This window comes from Vombatus ursinus, unplaced genomic scaffold, assembly GCF_900497805.2.
Source record: "Vombatus ursinus unplaced genomic scaffold, bare-nosed wombat genome assembly UNPS02014973.1, whole genome shotgun sequence".
Lineage (NCBI taxonomy): Eukaryota > Metazoa > Chordata > Mammalia > Diprotodontia > Vombatidae > Vombatus > Vombatus ursinus.
Window position 1 is genome coordinate 19,800,879 of NW_020954751.1, and position 22,310 is coordinate 19,823,188.

The 22,310-nt window shown below is 35.6% G+C and overlaps 1 protein-coding gene across 2 annotated transcripts in view; it reads right to left on the reverse strand.

Moving 5' to 3' along the window:
- The window catches only part of LOC114030666 (protein FAM49B), a 201,009-nt gene that overhangs the window by 67,021 nt on the left and 111,678 nt on the right, over nucleotides 1-22,310 (reverse strand). For both annotated transcript variants that reach the window (XM_027845518.1, XM_027845516.1), the window contains exon 2: nucleotides 3,285-3,323. The gene's annotated coding sequence lies outside the window, so the exon portion shown is untranslated. The remainder of the gene's footprint in view (nucleotides 1-3,284; nucleotides 3,324-22,310) is intronic.

The following is a 22,310-nucleotide window of genomic DNA, read 5'->3' on the forward strand; positions in this document are numbered from 1 at the left end:
ACAGTTGCCCGCGATTCAGTCCTCTGAGGCCTGCTCCAGGGTCACTGCTGCCTGCGTGCCCATGCCAAACTGTGCTCCTCTCCCAGCCCGGCGTGATATACCCTTTCGATCAGCCATCCAGGTTGTCTTGGGCTGGAAATTTGTTTTACTCTGTTTTTTTGTGGGTTCTACTGCTTTAGAATTTGTTTAGAGCCATTTTCTGTAGTTATTTGGAGGGGTTTAGGGGAGAGCTCTAGCGAGTCACTGCTTTCCCTCTGCCATCTTGGCTCCACCTCTGCTTTGCTTCTGACCACAATTTCTTTTATTCTACCCTCCCTCTTATTTCTATTCTCTTGCTCCTTTCTCTTAACCCCTTTCCCTACTACTTTCCTACTGGGTAAAATGAGCTAAACTTATTTTTAAAAATAGTGTATTTTTTTTAAACAGTCTTGAAACAAATTCCAAGGAAGAATGCAAAAATGAGATTTAAGAGTTGCTTTCCTACTTCATATTGCCCAAACCTGGGAGATCTCTACTAGAGATTTAAGAGGCCTACTTAAATGGGTGTATTTCCACACACAGCTTTAACTTAAACATGTCTATTCTTTATTTCCCCAACAATATCACTAACCTACTGGGACACTCAGTATTCTTTATATCTACCACAATACCTGTGACACAGTGCCATGCCCACAATAGATTCTCAATAAATATTTGTCACTGAGTAAAACTCCTGCTTGTGTCTTTGATGAAGATGATGTCAAAGACCTCTGAAAATTCTTCTATTGGAAATTTATTTAGAGGATCTAAAGTGTGGATAAAGGGGGCAGCTAGGGGGCATAGTGAATAGAGCACCGGCCCTAGAGTCAGGAGGACCCGAGTTCAAATTCAGCTCAGACACTTGACATTTGCTAGCTGTGTGACCCTGGGCAAGTTACTTAACCCCACTGCCTAACCAAAATAAAATAAAATTAAATTAAATAAACTGTGGATAATGTAAGCTCCATCTTGAATGATTAACAGATTAAATACAATAGAACTATTACACAATTCTAGTCTAATCCATTTCTATCAGGAAATACTTCAACATCAAGAATTTCTCTGACAAGGTAACTGCAATTAATAAATTCTCAAATTAAAGTTTTTTGAAAACAAAAATGTTTTATAAGGTCAGTATCAAAGGGACTTGATGTCGTCCCATACAATTGTTACATGCTATATAACACTGGCTTTTCTACATTAGAATCCCAGAAACAAAAGATTAATTAATTATTAATTACTAGAATCATAAAACTTTAGAGCTAGAGGGGACCATTAGAGATTACTGTATTGAACACCCTCATTTTACAAATGAAACTCAAAGAGGATAAGTGGCCTATCCAAAGTTGTGAAGTTAATTACTATCAAAGCTGAGAAAAGAAGACTCCTGACTATTATTAGTTCAGATAGGTAGGTTTCTTTCCATCATACAAGACTACCTAGGAGCTTTTCCTGAAGAATATACACCAACATAGTGTCAGTGACATTCTATCAAGACAGATTTCAAGTATGTAGTCTTGTCACCTGAGAACCAACTTAGCTAAGACTGGAGAGGCTCTTCATCATAATATAAGTTAACAAATGAACAATTTTTGGCCACAGAAGTTAGGAAACCTTCTACTAACATTTGGATGAGTTGCAATCTGTATTGCAGAGAAGTGCCCACACTGATGAAACTGGACCACTCTTTGAAAGAATTTTCCGTATACTGATCAACTAACAAAGGTCTTGTACCACAAGTACAAATCTCAAGTGCAACATATTTGGGTAGGCATTATAATTCTTCTGTTCAAGATCTACTACAGTGAACATAGTTTATTATTTTCATATTAATGTAACTGAGGAAAATATTCTTTGTTTACCACTGCTGCCCTGAGACCAAAATTTCAATAAAGGGCAAAAAATGTAGGGAAAAGTTTTAAAGATTTATACTAAATAATTATTTAGAACATAAAGTCAATTAACTTTTATGGCTATTAACTAATACTTCTTCAAAATAATAACTCAGGCTATTAAGGGTCAAGTACAAACAATACCCATAATTTTAAAAATTACATACTGGAGAAAAAGTATAAAAGAACAACAAAAAAAAGAAATTTCTCATCAAATTATTAAATATACAATGCATGATTTCACAGCAGACTGAAGAGATACTTGTGGTGTGAATAAATATCAGTAAATTAGTAATGGAAAACCAGGTCACCCACTTGACATTGGGCTTTGATACATGGTACGAATAAGGTGATTAAATTTTTTAAACAACATCTAAATAGCTACCACACTTGCCATAATGAATTGACTAGTAGGGGGTTTAAAAACTTTAACATCCCTGGTGTAAGATGTGAAAATGAGGACTAGTCTAAAAAAAATGAATAAATAAATAAATAAATAAAGGGGGGCAGCTAGGTGGCACAGTAGATAGAGCACCAGCTCTGGAGTCAGGAGGACTTAAGTTCAAATCCAGCCTCAGAAACATAACACTCACTAGCTGTGTGACTCTGGGCAAGTCACTTAAAAAAAAGAAAAGAAAAGAAAAGAAAAGAAAAGGAAAGAAAAGAGAAGAAAATGAGGACTAGAGATAAGAAAAAGATTCAAAATGGAGTCTAGGTTTCTGTTCAAATGAATGAATTTGAAACATACCTACAGAGCAATGATTTTTTTTTAAATCGAGAAATAAGTAAACACAGACCCAAAACCACCATCAAGTTAAATTTTAATCAAGACAAAAGTTATCTGGTCTTTCAATTAAGAGTGTGAGAGTGTGTGTGTGTGTGTTCGTGTGTGTGTGCGCGCACACGCGCGTGTGTGTCTATGGGTGTATGTGTGCATGTGTGTGTGTGGGTATGTGTATGTATGTACACATACACATATATATATACATATATATGTATATATATAGATATATCAGCTCTCCAACAGGAAAAGCAGAACTTTAAAAAGTACAAAACTTGAGTTTCCCTTAGCAACTGTATTATTTACAGCTAAAAGGGTGTTGAAATTAATTCAGTTATCAAGAAAAACTTGCTTCCCTCCCACTTCTAAAGAAAGCAGGATTAAAAAAAAAAAGTTGCAATAAATTTAGTTTCATTACTATATTTCCTACTTTAAGCCAAAAATTCAAAAAAGCTGGTTCTCTGTAAATAGCATTTTTTTAGTAAGTTCTAAATTAGTTAAGAGTGGAAATTTTCCTTTAAACTATAATTAAGTAATAATCTTAAATTTTGATGTACATTTGAATAATAATATATCCACAAAGCTTTACTTACCTATAGCCAGTGCTGGTGTTTCTGTTCTTGTCCCTCTATCTGTTGTTTAAAAAAAAAAAAAAGAAAAAGAAAATTCTGAAATATTACTCTGCTTCTATACAAACTTTGGAAAAAGACAACTTTAAAAAATAAAGCTAATTATGCCTTATAAATTATATGTATACATCTCATACCAAATTTTAAATTACTTATTCTATAACATTCAATACAATTATTTGATTATTGCTCATTGAAGACAGACACTTTGTAGGATAGGACAGTTAAAGACAAGCCCCAGCTCAGTTATATAAAAATGAACAAATAACAGCTATCATACCACAGTGTTTCCATACACTTCTATAGGATAACCTATTGGTTCAGACACCAAATGGAAACAAGATGAGAAAAGTTAAACTGAATACATTATTCATTATGAAACCTTCAGGCCCAGTGTTCTTGAAGGTATGTTTTAAAGTCTTAAAACATCTGATATTCTTCTAAGTTTCAATACAAAGTTTGCATCTCTTATACTGCCACCCAAATATTTGAAGTGATTAAACAAGCTTCTAGAGTAAAACAAAACAAAAAAAAAAGTCATAAGAAAAACACTTTGTCAAAAATTTGGACATTTCATGATGGCCAAGTATCTGATTTGGTTTTAGAAGTCAAATTAATTAATGAAATGTGTGTTAAATACTAAAATTTAACTGCATGTTTATACTATTTTAAGTCTTAAAATGTTATCAGTAAAGGTTTCATAACAAGCTTAACCTAACATCTCAATTAGAAACTATAGCAGTATAACTTCAATAAAAGCTCAACTATATTTTAAAATGTTCTATCTATATACACTCTCTGAAATTACTCTACTTTTCTTACTCTAATGCTATTACTGCAACCTATCCCTCACTGTGGCACAAGTAACTCTGGGTTTTCAAAGCTCTGGTAGGTCCAATCAAGCTGAAAGTCTGAGTAAATGCTCAGCAGCAGAATGCGTCTTTTATTTAAGCATCAGCCTACCTAGCTAAGTTTGGAAAGGCTAAGCACCAAAAGAATAGCTACCAGATGATAAAACTTCTTTGCACAGAGCAACTCATGAATACTGGCAAAAAAATCTGTATCAAAAGAGGGTAAGCCAATAAACTGATTTGTTCATTCTAATTTATTTTTACTATACAACCCACTAGTTCAGGGAGTTAACATTTTTACAAATAATTTCTCGCACTGTTCTCATCAGGCAACTCAAAATGTCAATCATTCAACTTATCACTCTCAAGAGTAAGAGGCTTATTTCAGCTTTTAAAATTAAAATTCAATTCAATTACATGTTGTCAAAGTTCTTTACATTATAGGATTGTTTCATAGCATAGTACTGCATTATAAAATACAAATCTAACAATATACAATGCTGAAATGTTTGGACACAGATCTCCAATTTATGAAGACTCAACTTTCAAACAGTATACACAAAAAATCAGAAGCCCACATCAAATCCATGGTAGCTTCCCCCCAATTCAAAATACCTGGAGTTTGATCAACTTCTAAAAGCTACTTTCTCGTAGGCAGATATAGATAACAAGTTTCCAGTATACACCCTACACCTCAATAAGATAATGCCTCACTGCTGGGGGGAAACCTATTGCTAAGGTGAGAGAAACTATTCCTGGCATCTTTAGGTGGTATTCAGCAAAGCATTTTCCCATAAAAACAATATAAATGTAGATAAGGTATAGTTGAAATAGCAGTAGTACTAAACATTAGGTGCATTAACACACTTTCTATGGGTTAGCTAGGAATCTGCCCTGCCAAGGAGTAATTATGCATAAGAACACATCACGGTAAAGAAAACGTAAAATAAGTTAAATCTGCATAACCTACTTTTCACCATTGACATTTCCACCTCCCTCCAGCCATCATTCTACATGATCACAGAACATTGTGCACTTGTAAAATTTTTAATTAGAAGTATCTGTGTTTCATTACCCTAATTAAACTATAATCTCCTTGGGGGCAAGAACTTTTTTATCTAAAATTATTTTTCACTGTGCTCTTTATACAGTGGATAATGGGGAAAGGGGTGGTGGAGAGGAGAGATGATATATGTGCTTTGCTACATTTAAATGCAAACTCATTGTATCTTAGGTTTAATAAAACTACAATCCACAATAAGGGAGATGAGAGTGCCACTATTCTCTACTTTTGGAATACTGTGTTCAGTTTGGGGTACCACGTAGAAACATCATGGCCACCTTCAAATAACTGAAAAGTTGACATGTGGCTCACAGGATCATAGATTTAAAGCTAAAAGGACCTAAAAGGAGAAATTAAGACTTGTGCTGCTTGATTTCTGAAGACAGAACGAGCAACAATGGGTACACTTTGTGAAAATTCAAATCCATTCAATTCAACAAACAAATTATTAAGCACCTCCTATGTGTCAGGTACTGTGCTTAAATGCTGGTAATACAATAAAAGGCAAAAACCTGGTTCCTGCCCTCAGTGATCTCATATTCTAATAGGGGAGAAAACATGGTGATGACTATGTACAAAGAACACACACACACACACACACACACACACACACACACACACACACACACGATAAATTTTAAAAGGGAAGGCACTAGCATTAAGCAGGACCAGGAAAGACTTCTTCCTGATGTCAAGATAATAAGATAAAGCATTCTAGGAATTGGGAACAGCCAATTTAAATTCACCCATTTGGAAAATGGTATGTCTTGCATAAGGAACAGCAAAGAGGTCAGCATCACTCAATTGCAGAGTACATGGAGGTTAGTAAAGCAAAAGAAGACAGGAAAGATAAAAAGCGGCCAGGTTATATAAAGGGTTTTAAAAACCAAACAGTTTTATATTCTATCTGAGAGGACAAAATAGAAAAGGAAGCTACTGGAGTCTACTGAATAGGGAGGATGGTCACATCTGCACTTTAGAAAGATCAATTTGACAGCAAGTGGAAAAGGAACTGGGGTGGGGAGTCAACCAACAAGCAAGCTCTTGCAACAGTTCTGACATGAAATGATGAGGGTCTGCACCTAAGTACTGAAATTATCATAGGAGAGAACTGGGCATATCTAAGAGATGTTGCAAAAGTAGCATCAATAGGACTTGACAATACATTGGGTATGGGAGGTAAGAGTGTGGGAATAAGCATGACACTTACATTGTGAGCCTAGTGGGAGAGCTATGATACCCACTACAATAATAGGAAATGCACGAAGAATGGAAGGCTTGAGGAGAAAGATAATGAGTTCACTTTTGGACATGTTGAGTTTAAGATGTCTATGGGAACATCCAGTTCGAGACTCTAACTGGTAGTTGGAGATGAAAGAGTGAAGGTCAGAGGAGAGGTTAAGGTTGAATAAACAGATCTGAGAATCATCTGCAAAGAGATGATAATTGAATTAATGACAGACGATGAGCTCACTGAATGAAAACAGTATAGAGGTTGAAAGGAAGAGGAGGAACTGTGGAAAGATGGCTAAATAAGGCAGGAAATTACCTGCCTCTCCCAAATTCCCCCCTAAACAACTTAAAATAATGCCTCAAAGCGAATTTTAAAGTGGCAGAAATAATTAAAAGTTGGGGTAAAGCAGTGGTCCAGCCTAAGACAACTTGGGAGGACATTAGAAAGGACCTAACCCCCCCAGAGTGGTGGTCTGGTAGAATAAACAGTGAGGAAAAATAGGATGGAGGGAAATACACAACTAATAGTTGTAACTTTGAATGAAAATGAGATGAACTCACCCATAAAATGGAAACAGATGGCAGAATGAACCAAAAACTAAAACCCAACAATATATTGTTTATAAGAAACACACTTAAAAATGAGACACACACATAAAGCAAAAATTAAGGACTGGAGTAGAATTTATTACACTTCTGCTGATGTAAAAAAAAAAAAAAAGGAAGGGATAGCAATCATGATTTCAAAGTTAAAGATAAAATAGATTAATTAAAGGAGATAAACAGGGAAACTACATTATGTTAAATGGAACCATAGATAATGAAGTAATATCATTACTAAATACATATGCACCAACTGCTATAGTATCCAGATTTTTAAAGGAAAAACTTAATGAATTACAAGTGGAAATAGATAGCAAAACTATTAATAGTGGAGGACTTGAACCTTCTCAGAACTAGACAAACCTAACAAAAAATAAATAAGAAAGAAGACAAGGAGAGCAACCTTGAATTATGCCTCAGGAGTTATAACCCTTTGACCTGGCAATACTATTTTTGGTCTCTTTCCCACAGTGATCTGGGAAAAAGGAAAAGAACCTATACATTCTAAAATATTTATATCAGCTCTCCTTATGGTGGTAAAGATCTGGAAACTGAAGGAATACAATGACCATCATCTAGGGAAAACCTGAATAAGTTATGGTACATGACTGAGATGAAATACTACTGTACCATAAGAAATGAGCTGGTTGATTTTAGAAAAACATGGAAAGACTTACATAATAATGAAGAGTAAAATGAGTTGAACCAAGAGAAAGTTGTATATAGTAACAGCAATATTGTTTGAAGAGTAACTGTGAATGACTAGGGTATTCTGAGTAATACGAATATTCAAATCAACCACAAAGGACCTACAAAGGAAGATGCTACCCACCTCCAGAGAAAGAAATGAAATATGGAAGAACATATGTATGGTTCCACATACATGTTTGTGTCAAGTGTTGACCTCTAGTGAGGAGCTGGAAGAAAGGGAGGAAGTGGGAGAGGTAAGGGAGGAGGAGAGAGCGGGAAGGGAGAGAGGGGAAGGGGGGAAGGAAGGAAACAAGGAAAGAAGGAAAGGAGGAAGGGAGGAAAGAGCCAATCCCTGACAAAGCTTTTGGGGACATCTACTGTTAGCAGTCATTACTTGGATGAAGAAGATCCAGAGAAAGAGATATAGACAGAATAGTCAGGTAGAAGGAGAGCTAGGAAAGAAGAGTGTCACTAAAACCTTGAAAGAAGGTAGTATCAAGAAGAGTTTAATCCACAGTGTAAATGGCTGAAAATTTCAAGAAGGATGAAGATTTAGAAAAAGCCATTAGATTTGGCAATTAAGAGTTCATTGGTAACTTTGGAGAGAGTAGTTTTAATTGAATAGTGAGGTTGGAAGCCAAATGGCACAGTTTTTAAAAAAAAGGAAAAGAAAGGAAGTTGAAGCACCAATTGTGGATGGCTTTCTCAAGGAGTGCAGCCATGAAAGGAGGAGAGAAATAGGAAATAGCTATCAGGGATGAACAGATCAAGTGAGGGTTTCTTAAAACTGAGAGAGAAATGAGTATGTGAGCAGCAAGAAAACAGCCAGTAGACAGGGAAAGATTAGTGGGAAAGGAGATAATAGAGGGGGTAATCTGCTGGAAAAGACAGGATGGAACAGGATTACTTGTGCATGGCAAAGAAAAGTCCACCTTTTCATGTGAGAGAGGGGTGAAAGAAGTGATAGAGAGAAAAGGCGTCTGACTGACGCGAGGTGAGAAGAGAAGAAGAGCAAGCTCATAGCGAATGGCCTCAATTTTTCTAATGAAACAGCTCAGTGGGAGTCTTGGATGAGAGAACAGGGAGAAGGGAAGCCTTGAGGAGGGATGAATAGGTCTGGGAAAGCTGCTGTGGTATATCTCAACATACCTCTCATTTAATGGGAATATAATGACATTCAACTCTCCTGTGAGTCAAAGTAAAAAGCCCCAAATCCCTGATTTGAAAACAAAGGAAATTCTAAATGTAAACTGAATACCTCTGTATCATTTGTCCAGCCACATCCCTTAACCTGCTTTTTCTCAGGAACACAAATCAGTCCTGAAGCTTATATGCAGTCTTTTATTCTAACTGGTTGTTCTTCATGAACAAAAGAAACAAAAAGAGAATTGTTGAAAGAAGAAAAAATTCAGGATTGTTCAAGTCTACTTTACTTTGTCACTGTGTTTTATTAAACAGGAGTATGGAATGAAAAATATAAAAGACTTAAAAATAGCAAACCAGGAACTAGATACTTGAATAACATGCAATAAACCTCTTTAAAATTAAGTTATTTGGGAGTAAATTATTACAATAAGTAGATTATGTAGCATGTACTAACATGTTTTATTTCAGACCATTCAAATCATAACCATATTAAAATGAAAACAGAAAGGAAACAGGGAAAAAAGCAACAATCATCTTATGGTTCCACATTTGTAGTCAATCAGAAGCTGTATGATCATATTTAATCCAGGTCCTCATTATGTCACTCGTGTTTCCTCCTTAATTAGTCTCAACCTTCCTACATGCTGTATCTTACAGACTACTTTCTAGATTAAATTTCTATGACCATCATATTTATCTCATCAATCCTTTCACTAGAAAATGTCTAATACCTCCTTCTACATGACAACCCTTTAATTGTCAAAAGTCAGCTACTATATCCATTCTATTCTCCTCTTGCAAATCTCTTCTACAAGTTAAATTTTACCAATAATACCTTCAACCTCCTAGTATAAAATACTTTCAGTTCCCACCCACTCCACTCCTCTTCTAGATAGCCAGGGTACTAATGTTCCTTCTAGAACTGAACCAGACAATTCAAATGCAGTTTGTTTGCTTGAACACAGTAGGGGACAGTCCTAGGGATAAAAAGGAAGTAATACACATAGATTAAAGATTTAAAGGTGGAAAAGGACTTTAAGACCATCAAATCCAATCACCATATCTGACAGATGAAGAAACTAAGGCCAAAAGAGGTTAAATTATTTTGCCCAGGGTCACACTGCTATTGTCGGGAACAATTTGAACCAAAAACCAGGAATCAATCTACTAAAGCAACTTGCCTCTAATAAGACATTCTAATGAGATATTCTAAAGTTAAACCTTAAAACAGACATAAAAGAGTAGTGGAAAGAACACTGAATTTGGAGTGAGAAGACTTAAGTTCAAATTCCAATTCTGCTTATTAACTTGCTATTTGTTTGAATCTAATCAAATCATTTCTCTTCATTTGCAAAGTATGGGGATTAGATTAGATAATTTCTAAAGGTCCCTGTTATCTCTAACTTTTATGATTATACTTGGTGATTAACTGGCTATAAGGAAGAAAGGGGAGGGACCAATTTAGTATTAGACTGTAAATTCCATGATGGTAGAAGCCTCAGTGTTATCTGTATTTTGTATCTTTCCCATAGAATAGAAAGAGTTCTAGGCACATGGCAGGCATTTAAATGTTTGAGGAATGAATTGTAAGTTTTTAGCTTGTAATAAGCTGGTTCTAATGCTAAAATGAAATAATGTACATAAAACACTCTCCAAACCTTAAATGCCATCTATACAAATGAGAAAGTATGAATATTCTCCTAAGACAGTAATACAAAGAGATGTGTTAGAGGTCCAAGAACTGAGGCACAGAGAACTCTCACAAACAGGGGGGAAAGACAAAGGATGAAGAGGATGAAGAGTCAAAAGAAAATAGAAAGGAGAAACAAAATAATTAAGAGGACCTGAAGGGAATGAGGTCAAAGTAGAAGTAGTCAAAGGTGTCAGATATAGTAGAGATGTCAAGAATTAGAATTAATAAGAGGCTACTGGGATTTGACTATAAGGAGTTTTCTGCAAGGGAAAAGTTTCAGTAGAGGGGGAAGAAGTTAGGGGATAATAATCAACAAAACAGAGGATGAGGAAGCACCTGAAGAATGGATTTTTCTGAATGTAGTTCAAGGTCAAGATATGCACCAGAAATTATAGCTATTAAGACTAAAGCATGAAGAGAAAAATAGTTATTCAAATGAAAACTCTTAAAAAGGTGATGCTGATTTTTAGGTATCTTATAGCACCCTTCTCCCCCAAGTTTTGCCAAATAGAAATTTTGAAAAAGTGTAAGGGATAGAGACCATAAATATGATTCAATGAAGAGTCTGGTAGTGAAAAAAAGAAAAACAGGTCAATAACTATAAAAGGCTGCAGGATTGAGAGTTTTCCAAATATAACAGACCTTAACAAAGTTAAAGGCAATAGGTGTTAAGGTATTAAAGAGGTAGAAAACAAAGATAATAAGGAGGGAGTTATTAGAGCAAGGACAATGAGAAGTCAGAGAAGGATGGGATCAAGGGCACTAGTGGAGGGATTCAATTTACTTGAGAGATACCTTCCCCTCTGAGACTAGAAGGAGAGATGAAAGCATGAATAGAGACTAAAATGAATCCGTCCTTTTCCAAAAAAAAAAAAAAAATCTAGGGGTATTTAATTAATATACTTAGCCTGTCTCAGAAAATTATTGCTATGCCAACAAAGAAACAATTCCCTATGTAAAATATAACTGTTGTTCTCAATGATTAGAAGAAAAGATGCCACTAAAATAATCTTCCAACAATTGTTTTCATTTTTTCAGACTTTTGGGCACTCTACTTTAGTCTCTGAAGGCAAGTCAACAAGCATTTATTAAGTGTCTACTATGTACCAGGCATCATATATCAGGTGCTTACCCCATGGATAAGACAAGCAATCAAATGTGTACTTTTATACACACAGCTTAGATTTTTCCTCATTCATTAATCAAGAAGTCTTGTAATGGTAAATTAATTCCAGAAGAGGTCATGCATTAATAACCCAACCTTGTATGCAGAGCTGGAATGCCTTTAGGAGGTGGTGATGCTGATTTCCCTCTCCTATTTTTTTAAGTTCCATTTCAACAAAAACAGAATTTTTCTAGCAAACAGGACATCAATACTATTTTTTAAAACTCCTCCCCCCCAATATTAAAGCCAAACTATTTTGAATAAATCTGTATGATGAGCAACAAGACACATCAATGAGGCATTTTACAGGAGTGGTTTCAGTTGCAGTGTGTCACTGAATTCCCAATTTGTGCATCACTATGCTTATGGTATGAAGCTAATAGCTACTATAACACAAGGGCTACCCAAGGACTTCAAGAGTTTCATATTACTCTTGAAAATTACTATTTCCCATTTCATAACTAGAGAAATTTAAATAGGCTTAACCTAAAGAGAAAATGGAATACCAATCTGAGGAAAACAAAACCTGGAGAACAGAATACACAATAAATACAGTAGGTTAAAAAAACAAAACAAAACACTAGGGGTAGCTAGGTGGCGCAGTGGATAGAGCACTGGCCTTGGATTCAGGAGGACCTGAGTTCAAATCCAGCCTCAGCCACATAACACTTACTAGTTGTGTGACCCGGGCAAGTCACTTAACCCCACTGCCTAACCAAAAACAAACAAACAAAAAACACTAAAAGGCAGATGAACTTAGATTAACTATAATGACTAATCTTGGTTTCATAGAAGAGGATGAAACATTTCTCTCATCCCTGTAGAAAGGTTGGTAACTACAAGTGAAATACAACATACACTGTGAGATGAGGTGCATTATCCATAAAGTTTTGCCTAGATGTTTTCTCCAATACAAGTAAAGGCTCAATGGGGAGAAGTAGTCCAGGAAATGACCCCTGAAAACGACAACAAGCATTTATTAAAAGTTTATGATAGACCAGGCACAGAGCTTAAGTGCTAGGAATACAAAAACAAAATTGAAACAGTCCCTACACTCAAGTTCTCTTCCCCCAGTGGGAAAAACAACATATTTACACAAGGTACACAGAAAGTAGAAACGAAGTACTCTTGGATAGGAAGACAATGGTAGCTGAATATATCAAGACAGGCTTCCTATAAAAGGAAACCAAGTAATTCCAAGAGGCAGATAAGCAGAAAAAATATGGAAAGGCAGTATCAAGGCAGAGAAAAGAGAAGGAACATTTTATGTGAGAAACAGGAGGCCAATGTGACTGGACAACAGAGCATGTAAAGGAGAATGTAGCATAAGATTGTGAGAGTTTAGGAAGAGATGGAATGATCAAAGATTATGACTAGATAAAGGATATTAGAGTTCTCATTTATGGAAATGCAGCACTTATTAATGATGGAAAGATCAAGACTATAGCTGAGATAGAGTAAAAGAGTGGTCATTAAGAGTTGAGCAGATAAGAAGGGGAAAGCAACAAATGTTAGAAGGGATGTGGGAAAATCGGGACACTAATTTGCTATTACTGGAACTGTGAAATGATCCAACCATTTGAGTACAACCTGGAATTATCCCCAAACAGTTATAAAACTGTGCATACCCTTTGACCCAGCAATAACACTATTAGGTCTGGTTCCCAAGGTGATCAGGGTAAAAGGAAAAGAACTTTTATGTTCTAAAACATTTACAGCAGCTGTCTTTGTAGTGGCAAGAACAGAAAATTGAAAGGATGCCCCTCAACTGGAGAATGGCTAAACAAGCTGTGGTATATAATTGTGATGGTATACTACTGTACCATAAGAAATAATGAGCTGGTTGATTTTAGAAAAACATGGGAAGACTAGCATGAAAAAATGAAAAGCAAAATGAGCAGAACCAAGAGAATGTTGCACACAGTAACAGCAATATTGCTCTAAGAATAACTTTTTTGCTATTTTGAGTATTATAAATACTCAAATCAACTACAAAAGACCTCAAAAGATCACATTTTTGTGTCTAATGGTAGCTTTCTCTAAGTCAGTGTGGGGAAGGAAGGAGAAAAAAATAAAAAGTGCACAGTAGAGAACAAAAGAAAACTTAAAAGGAAGCACAGAAAAACAGGGTAGCTTTGGAAATTATATAATATTTATTACATAGTTTAAAAAAGTAAACAGTATGAAAAGGAAATTCATGGTTTTATATTGAATCCTCTTTTTATATTGTGCTATGTACATGGCAATTTTTTTTGTCATTTTGAATTTAAGTTCAAAATGAATTTTTAAAAAGCACTGTTTAAAAAAATGAATTGAGCAGATTGGGTAGTTGGGATATTAAATTATTTGAAAGAATATCTGAGAAAAGGTTGGAAAGGCAGTTCTGAGTCAGACTATGAAGTGCTTCAAATGCTAGGATGAGGTATTTGCAGTCTACCTTAAAGACCACAGGGCTTTTAACCAGGAGAGTAACATGGTTAGACCCCTACCTTAGATTATTTTGGTGGCTGTTCAGAGGATGGACTGGAGAGAGAAGAGACTGAAAGCAAGAAGCACAATTAGGAGGTTATACAATAGTCCAAGCAATTGGTGACAAGGGTCTGAACTAGGTTAATGACTATGGATGAATGTGAGCTGAAGTTATGAAGATAAAATCAAAAGACTTGGCAACTAATTGAATGGAAGGGAATGAAAAAGAAAGAAGAGTCAAGGATTTTGGGCACAATGGTAGTACTCTCAACAGAAAAAGGAAAATATGGCAGCTGGGCAAGTTTTATGAAGAAAATGCTTATGTCCTTACAGATAAGGATAATGAGGTGCAGCATTAAGTGATTTTTCCCTAGGTCACACAACAACACAGGCAAGACAAAATCCACGTATTTTAAAACCGTCTACGGTTCTTTTCCCTACATCATCCTGCATCTTCTGAGGACCTCCAAAGTAACTTTAAAAAAAAAAAATACTACACCCATATTTATAAAAGCACCTATTATTTAAGGGACAGCTAATTCATGTGCCAATTACAAATGAATAAAATAATACTAAGTTGAACAAATAGGCTAAGATTATAGCATAATTGGGTGGACTTGAAAATGGTTGAATGTTCTAACAAAGATCATAGTTATTAATGATATAAATGCCAATTTGGAACAAGGTCTGCAGTGAATCATCCCAGGGATTCATGCCTGGCCCTAGAGGTATTTCAATTTTTATCAATGAGCTGAATGAAGGTACAAATGATATGCTTGACAAATTTGTAAAGGATACATAGCTGGGAGGGATAACTAACACTCTGGATGACAAAGTCAAGCTCTAAACTCCTAAAATAGCTTTAAAACTAAAAACACTGAGCTGAAAGAACACTGCACTAAATCTATTATGACAGAATTTAACAGGGCTAAATATAAGCTTTACACTTGGGTTTAAATTCTCAAACACAAGAGAGACAAGACAGCCTAGACAGTTGGTTATTTTTAATACATCAGCGTTTTAGTGGACTGTAACTTTAATGATATGGCAAAAGTGTGATATGAAATCCAAAAGCTAATGCAATCTTGGGCTACATTAAAATAGGCAGAGAAAGTAGGACAGTGGTTTGTAAGCAAAAAAAAAATTGTTTTGCTCACAGCACAGTATTCTTTTCTTTGAGGAATCACAGTATGCTGAACATACAGTTGGCAACACTCAGAGAGTAGGAAGCCCAACCCATGTGTGGTTTCTCTTCAATAAAGGCAGTCATTAGGGGCAGCAAGGTGGTGCAGTGTCTAGAGCACCAGCCCTGGAGTCAAGATAACCTGACTTTAAATGCAGCCTCAGACACTTTGACACTTACTAGCTGTGTGACCCTGGCAAGTCACTTAACCCCAATGCCTAGCAAAAAAACAAATAAATAAATAAATGAATGAATGAATGAATAAAGGCAGTCATTTTTGTTAAGTTCTTTGTGAGTTCAAAGTCTAATATGTTTTAAGGTTACTGTGTATGTTTAACAGGCAAGTTTTATTTTGCAAATATTATCTTTACCATTCTATATGTCAGATAAGTAAAATTCATATTAAAATTATTTATAAATTTTTATTTATCTGCCAAAAAAAATCCAAAGCTTCACAGCATACCTAAAGAAACACTAATATACTATAGGTACATCCTGTGAAAACCATTTAGGACTAGGGAACTTGTTCAATTTGGCCATAGAGGGCAAAATTAGGAGCATGGCATGAAAGTTTCAACAAGAAAAATTAGACTTGATGTAAGGAAAAACTTCCTAATAGTCTATTAAAAGAATGGGTTGTCTCAGGTTCCCCTTCATTGGAGGCTGTTAAAGCAAAAGATGGTTACTTTTCAGGAATATCATAGAGAAGGATTTCATTCAAATATAGTTGTACCAAATAGTCCCTAAGGTTATTTCCAACTCTATGATCCTATGATTCCATGACAATAAGAACCTTCAAATAGTCAATGTTAGCCCAGTCCAAAAGGCTCTCTCATAATTTACACAAACATTAAATGTTTAAAAAACAAAGGCAACTCTCTAAAACCACAAGTTGCTGAACAGTTGCCCACTTGCATTAGTAGGAGTTTCCTAACTGTACATTAACTATAACAGTAATTGATAGAGTCTTTTTAATTGATAGTCTTCTACTTGGACTGCATGAAAAGGAGGCCACTACATGGCAAAGTGGGTAAAGCACTAGACATGAAGTAAGAAAAATGAGTTTAAATCTTGTCTGAGGCACTTAGAAGCATGTATTAAGGTTAGCCTAACAAGTCTTTGTTCTATCATTTCTTAAATCTGAACCATAATTTTCTAGTACACCTTTTGTGATTTTCTGTACCTACTGAAAAACAATAAGAATTATTTTCATAATATTATTTTCATGGCAGTCTTAGATTATGTTACTCATAATTAACATTGTAAGAAAAGAGTACTGCATCCCATGATGTGCCTTAGTATCTACGAAACAGTAGTCATAGGATCCTAGTAGTAGTAGTTGTTGTTGTTGTTGTTGTAGTTGTAACAGTAGTAGTACATGATGGAGCTTATCCTCCCCAATAAAAATTTAAGGGCAAAGGACTTTGCATCCCCAATACTTTGCACAAAGCAGATACTTGATAATGTTTATTTAACCAATTATTTAAAATTTATTAGAAATTTAATAACCATAAAGATGATCAATCAAAGGGAGTATAAGAAATAACATTTTAGGTGAAACCTTATTTAACAAAATAGAACCAATTTTAAAAGTGTGTTTGCTCTCTGTCCCTATCAAAGTCCATCTGAAATTTTGTTACCTTTGACTTTTTCTTCCTGGGGGAGGGGGGGAATTAGAGGTTTGGGAGAAGGATAAGTTGTGGATACACAAACAAAGTCAAAGTATGTAACAGCTCAAATTATGCTGAATTTACTTTTCATTACTTTATATTCTATCTAAATTTTCTTGTATGTCTCAGATGTATTACTTTAGAGCACCATAATAGTCCATTAATACACCATGAATTAAATTTCATTAAACCCAAGAACCTTAAGAGTAAGGTCACCCTTGTAGTGCAACCTAACTGACACAACCTAACTTAATTCAGGAATCCTTTCTATAATACATATAATCATCTAGCTCTACTAAAATGCCTTTCTAGTGATGATGAGTCACTACTGTAGCAGGTAGCTCATTCTATTACTGAGGAACTCATTTTTATATTTTATAAAATTCTTTATGCTGAACAAAATCACGATTTTTTTCCTAATATTAAGACAGATATGACTCTCTATAAAGACTACTTAACTTGGAATCAAACTACTTGGTTCTAATAAAAAGGTGGTCAAAAAATATGAACAAATGTTTTGGGGTTTTTTTTTTTTTAAAGAAAGGCAAAGTTATCAATAACCACCTGAAAAAAGCTTAGCATCACTAATAATAAAAAAAGTACAAATTAAAACTGAGGTATCTCCTCAGATCCACCCATTTTTGTAATTTCATAGATTCAGAGTTGGATGAGACTCTTAGGAGTCACCTAATCCAACCTCTTCAATTCATAATTGGAAAAACTGAGTCCCAGAAGTGACTTGCCCAAAGTCAGATGGGTAATGAGATCAAGCAAGCAAACGTGCTAAAAGATGGTGAAACTAACTGTTGGAGATGCCATGGAAAGAAACACTGCTAGCAGAGCTGTAAATTAATTCAACAAACTCTGGGGAAATATGGAATTATGCAAAAAAAGTTTAATAAATGTCACACTGCTAACCCAGAGATTCCTCTACTTGGATCATATCAAAATGAGGTTACTGTAGCAAAGTAAAGACCCATATGAACAAAAATGTTCACAGAAGCAATTTTTGTGATAACAAAAGCTAGAAACAAAATATTTGCCCAAACACTGAGTAGTGAGACAAATTATGGTATATTATAATGGAATGAAACAATACTCTGTCATAAAGCATGACAAATATGAGAATTTTGAGACACACGAGAAGACTTAGAGGAAATGATAGGCAGCAAGAAAAGCAGAACCAAATGAACTGTGACTACATACACAATGACTACAACCATGTAAACGAAGTCAAGGTGAAAATCAAACAAATGTCTAATCAATTACAATAGTCAATATTAGCATCATACTGTCAATTTAAAGGACACAGCCACCCTTTCTGTTAAGAACTGATTAACTTTTTCAGGGAAAGTACTTTATAAGGGTGTTTGGGGTTTTGTTCAGAAGTGCCTACTATGTCAAAACAAAATTTATCAATAAATTTAATATTTTAAAGACCTGGCTGTGTGGCCTGGGGCAAATTCTGCAACTTCTTTGAGACTCAGTTTCTTCCTCTACCCTATCTATCTCAGAATTTTAAGAAAGGGGCTTTGAAATTCTAAAAGGTTATATAAAAGCTATTATTGTTTACATTCCAGCCCATGGTCCCCCATGGTCTACTTTCTAGATCAATACATATATATGAGGACAGTTATTATGACTCCCTTAAAACCTTACTCCTCCAGGTTAAATAATCCCAGTTCTCAGTGGCTGGACAAGCATTTATTAAGCACCTATTACGTGCCAGGCACTGTGCAAAGTGCTAAGGTACAAAGAAAGGCAAAAGTTCCTACTCTTAAGTAGCTCACAGTCTAATAGAGTAGAAAATATGAGAATAACTATGTAAGAACAAAATATATACAGGATAACCTGGAGAGAATCAAAATGTACAGAGTAGAGAGTTTTGTTTCTAAGAAGTTATTATTGTTTTCTAGGTAAAACAATTTCTCTTCATTTCATTAAGTTCACAAAACCTTCTGCACAAAAAGTTCTGCTTTTTAGTTCTGCTCTCCTTTGACCAAAACACATACAGTCATAGATTTAGAGCTGGAAGAGATCCCCAGAGTTTATTTATTTCTAACCCCTTGTTTTCCAGATGAGGGAACTGAGATCAAGAAAAGTTAGTCACTTGACCTATCTAGTTATAAAGACAAACCTGAGGTTAGAACCCGGGTATCCTAACTACTGATCATAATGCTCTTACTATATCACAAAGTTCCTTGAAATCAATATATTTGCTTTAATTACCAATCTAAGGCCTTCATAATCATGTGACATCATGCAATAACCTTAAAATCATGTCTCTTATAACAGGTAAGTTACGGAAGACCTACAAGTCTGCTAATTGGTAACACTGATGTTTCTTTAATCTATAAATGTCACTACTGTCAGTAATTCAATATTTCTGCCAACACCCAATTCAAAGTATTTGTTTGGAGAAGCCATCAAGTTCCATCTGACTGGTCCCAATTACAAAACAGATTTTACAAAGTTAATCATTTACTTACAATCATTTATTTACAAGGAGAAATAAACCTAAATGAATTGCAAATGACATGTCTGTCACTAACTCAAATTTCATCATCATCATTATCATCATTATCTGTCTGAAAGAGCTTTACATACATTATCTCATTTAATCAACAACTCTGGAAAGTAGATAAGGAAACTGAGGCAGGAGTTAAGTGACTTTCTCAAAATCACACAACAATTAAGTCTAGACAGTATAAGTATGAAGGTTTCTTGCTACTCCAGTCCATCCTCCACTCAAAAGCCAGTGATCTTCCTTAAGCACAGGTTTAGCCATACCATTCCCTTACTAAATAAATTCCAAGTGCTTAGAATCAACCATAAAACACTCTTCTGCACTTGAAATAGTTTATAACCTGGCCACGTTTTATATTTCCGTTCTTATTACTCTTTAACTCTCTTCCTCAAACTCTACAATCAGGGATAGCTGCCTTCTTTCTGACCCTCTCACCTGACACTCCATCTCCCAACCCCACACATCTTCAATGGCTATTTCCCATGCCTAGAACGTTCTCCTCACCTCTATTTCCTGGCTTCCCTGGTTTCCTTCAAGTCAGTTCAAATGCCACCTCCTACAGGAAACCTTTTCCCAATTACTCCCACTGTTAGTGCTCTCTGAGATTACCTTCTATGAGTGAAAGAGGGAAAAGGGAGGGAGAGAGGGAGAGGGAGAGAGGGAGAGAGGGAGAGATATTTTGGAAGTACATAGTTGTTTGCAATGGTATGTCCCCCATTAGAATGTGACTCCTTGACAGCAGGGACAATGTTTTTATCTTTATTTACAACCCCAGCACTTAACACAGTGCCTGGCACACAGTAACGTTTAATGAATGCTTGCTGATTGACTCACAGATTGCCATAAGTTTCATGTATTTCAACACCCATCCATATTCCAGACACCTATAAAGTCTTTCAAGTTGAGGTTCTTAAGAATAGAGCCCACAAGACACAACATTAAATTCTAGAGACCCAAAAAATGAAAAGAACATCAAGGGACTGAGAGATTTCACAAATATAATTTTTCTTTCTTAAAAAGTAACCACTGAAAAATGGAAAAGAATATTTATTTTTATTTTTAAAGTCTTAAATCATTAAACCACCATGTTTAGCTTAGCCAAATAATGACAAAAGGAGAAAACTATATAAAATTATTATTCTAGAAATAGCTGAAGGATGTGAAAACCAAATACAGTGGAGGAAAAAAGGTTAATGTGAAATGAAAACTATATAATTAGAAAAAAGGCAAGTGAAAATGTTACATGTCAAAACTTGATGGCCCATGATAATAAGGAATAAACATACTAACACAAATAGCTAAAATACACAGAGCTTCAACAACATAAAATTAGCCAAAAGTTGTAACCTTCTTTATCAAGCTTTATATTAAAAAATAAACTTTATGCCCCTAACTTGACTTTGGGCAAGTAAACTGCCTGAGCTTCCTCATCTATAATATGTCAGACGGATAATTTCTCTAAGATGACTTCAAGAGGATGAAATCATGTCTAAAAGTATTGTTGTTCTTGGTTAAGTCAGTTAAGAAACACGTATTAAGCACCTACTATGTGCCAGGCACAGTACTTATCACTGACCACAAAAAGGAAGGCAAAAGACAGTCCCTGGCTCACAGTCTACTGGAGGATGTAATATAACTATATACAAATAATCTATTTACTGGAAAAATTGGAAATAGTCAAAAAATGGAAGGCACTAGCATTAAAGGGAATCAGAAAAGGCTTCCCGTAAAAGGTGGGATTTTAGCAGGGACTTGAAGGAAGGCAGAGAAGCCAGGAGAAATAAGTTGGGGGAGCATTCCAGGGATAGGAGATAGTTAATGAAAACACCTGGAGTTTGGAGATAGTCTTGTTTGAGAAAAAGCAAGCGGGCTGGTGTCATTATATCAAAGAGTACAATGGGAGACTGTAAGATTGGAAAGGTAGACAGCTGGGGGAAAGGGGGGAAGAGGAAGGAAGAGAAGGACAGGTCATGAAAAGCTGGACATTGAAGAGCTCCTCCCAGATCCTCTATTTAAGGAGGTTGCCCAGGAAAGCCACCTCATCATTTCCCACCCAACTGCATTACTAGATTTCATCATGGTCTCTAAAACTCCTCATCATGCAAGACCACATCACCTTCGAAAACTCACAGAATTATGAAACTCAGTACCCTGTGCTTCTAGGGCTCTTTCCACCCTCTGATTAGTGAGGATGGAGAGCTCCTCCCATATCTTCCATGTAAAGAGCGTACCAAGAGCAGCCATTCTCATCATTTCCTTACTTCATCATGCCCCTCCTCCCATCAGAAGTCCTTATCCTCCTCCTTCCCTATTCTCAGCTTATTTTCAATGTACTGTATTCCCCCCACCCTTTAAAATAGCTAATTCCTTAAGGACAAGGACTGTCTTTTCCTTTTTTTTGGTATGTTCAGCACAAAGCCTGGAACATAGTAGCCACTTAATGTTTACTGACTGACCTATTTTTATATCTGATCCTAGTGGTGATAGCTAGCCACTGGAGGTGAATGACTAAAGGGGGTGACATGGTCAGACCTGCAATTTAAGAATTTCACTTTGACAGCTGAGTACAGCACAGTCTGAAGTAGGGAACAACTTGTGGCAGGGAGATCAACCAACAGGCTATTGTAATAGTCTAGGGCATGCACCAGGAAGGTGGGAATGTCAGTGGAGAGAAGAGAGTGCATGCAAGAGATGTTG